General features: G+C 36.1%; 1 pseudogene; it reads left to right on the forward strand.

The window, feature by feature from the left end:
• The first annotated feature begins 1,944 nt into the window (after positions 1-1,944).
• On the forward strand, positions 1,945-2,044 carry LOC138811602 (U6 spliceosomal RNA; annotated as a pseudogene).
• Positions 2,045-2,379: the final 335 nt, after the last annotated feature.

Consider the following 2,379-nt stretch of genomic DNA (forward strand, 5'->3'; position numbering starts at 1 on the left):
AAGATGTTCTCCCAATCGGTGGGCTTTCTATTGATCTTGCTAGCTATGTCATTTGCCCTGCAGAAGCTCTGCAACTTTATGCAATCCCATTTGTCCAACCTTTCTTTGATTTGTTGTGTTTCCAGGTCTCTATTCAGAAAATTTCGGCCTGAGCCAAGGAGACCTAGGGTTTCTCCTATTCCATCCTGTAATGTTTTCAGAGTGTCTGCTTTGAGTTCAAGGTCTTTGATCCATTTGGAGTTGATTCTGGTGCAGGGTGATATATAAGGATCTAGCTTAAGTTTTCTACATGTAGTTACCCAATTTTGCCAGCACCATTTACTGAAGAGGTTGTCTTTCTTCCATTCTATTGTTTTAGCTCCCTTATCGAAGATTAGATGGCTATAGGTCTGTAGGTTCATTTCTGTGTTTTCATTTCTATTCCATTGGTCCTGAGGTCTGTTCTTATGCCAATACCAAGCTGTTTTGATTACTATGGCTTTATAGTAGAGTTTGAAGTTTGGTATTGATATTCCTCCAGCAGTGTTCTTTCCGTTGAGGAGCGTTTTTGCTATTCGGGGTCTTTTATTGTTCCATATGAATTTTTGGATTGCCTCTTCTATTTCCTTGAAGATTGAGGTTGGAATTTTGATAGGTATTGCGTTGAATATGTAGATAGCCTTGGGAAGTATTGCCATTTTCACGATGTTAATCTTTCCAATCCAGGAGCATGGGAGGTTTTGCCATTTTTTAAGTTCTGTGTTGATTTCCTTTTTCAAGATTTTAAAGTTTTCATCATAGAGGTCCTTCACTTCTTTAGTTAAGTTAATTCCTAGGTATTTTATTTTTTGTGGTGCTATTACAAATGGAGTTGCTTTCCTAATTTCAGCCACACTTTTCTCATTGTTGGCATACAGAAAAGCCATTGATTTTTGGGGGTTAATTTTATAACCTGCTATTTTGCCAAAGTTTTGAATCAGCTTGAGTAATTTGGGAGTGGAGTCTATGGGATTCTTTAAATACAAGATCATGTCATCTGCAAAGAGGGAGAGTTTTATTTCTTCTTTCCCTCTTTGGATCCCCTTTATGTCTGCATCTTTTCTTATTGCTGTAGCTAGGCATTCTAATACTAGATTGAAGAGAAGTGGAGAGAGTGGGCATCCTTGTCTTGTTCCTGAGTTAAGAGGAAATGGCTTTAGTTTTTCACCATTGAGTATAATGCTGGCTGTAGGTTTGTCATATACAGCCTTTATTGTATTGAGCAATGTTCCATGTATTCTTAGTTTTTCCAAAACCTTCATCATAAAGGGGTGTTGGATCTTGTCAAATGCTTTATATGAAGAAATTTTCACGTTGGCGTTAGCTACTTTTGAAATGGTAGGTATAATAAACACTTACATTTTGATAAAATACCTTCTAGTCTGACCAGTTCTGTCCGAACTGTTCATCTCTCTATGATCCCTTGTAACTAAGATTAGTTTTGTTCTAGTAAGACAAACTATGCTGTCAGGGTAGGATATTTTGGTTGGTCTGTTCCTACGTGGAAGAAGGATAAAAGGTAGACATTTGTGCCAGTAAGACCTCATTTGGGAAAATTTCAGCTGCAGAAGTTTAGAAGTAGCTCTTAAGCAAGGCTTACTTTGAATCTATTAACTCCACAAAGCTAACTCATTTACGTAAATAAGTACTCGAAAAAGTCATCACCTTAGGACCTAGCTGTAAGTGCTTCAAAGTATGATCAAATCTAAAATGAAAAAAGACTTAAAATTGTCATTGACAAAAAATGCAAATGTGAGCAATCGACCAAACAATATAATTTTTTTCCCACTATACACATTATTTTAGGGAAATAAGATCAATAGTATTGTTAGGAACAATAAGGTTTCCTTGCTACAAATAGGCACCCAAGGATATAAGCCTATATAAAGATTGCATCATTAACTACTTAAATTTAGAGGATACTACATGCTTCAGCAGCACGTATACCCAAATTACAACAATACAGAGATTAACATGACACTTGCACAAGGATAATATGAAAATTTGTGAAGTATTCCATATTTTTCATTCTTCAGTTGCAGAAATGAAAAACAGTTATTAAAAAGTTGATTACAAAATTACAAGTGTAACAATATTTGCAAGTGTTAGAATTAAACATTAGTTTGACATCAGTGTATTAAATCTTCACCTTAGAAAGGCCTCTACATAGAATAACCTTTACAAAACTTTTGAAATTAGTTAACATTGTCATTTTATCCAAAAAAATATACTACTATAAGAACCTAGAAAAAGGGGCTGGGGAGGTGGCTCAGTGGTAGAGCGCTTGCCTTGCATGCTTGAGGCCCTGGGTTCGATTCCTCAGCACCACATAAGCAAAAAGAAAAAAGTCGGAAGTGGTGC

Source organism: Dipodomys merriami, unplaced genomic scaffold (genome assembly GCF_024711535.1).
Source record: "Dipodomys merriami isolate MVZ:Mamm:240054 unplaced genomic scaffold, mDipMer1.0.p SCAF_539, whole genome shotgun sequence".
Lineage (NCBI taxonomy): Eukaryota > Metazoa > Chordata > Mammalia > Rodentia > Heteromyidae > Dipodomys > Dipodomys merriami.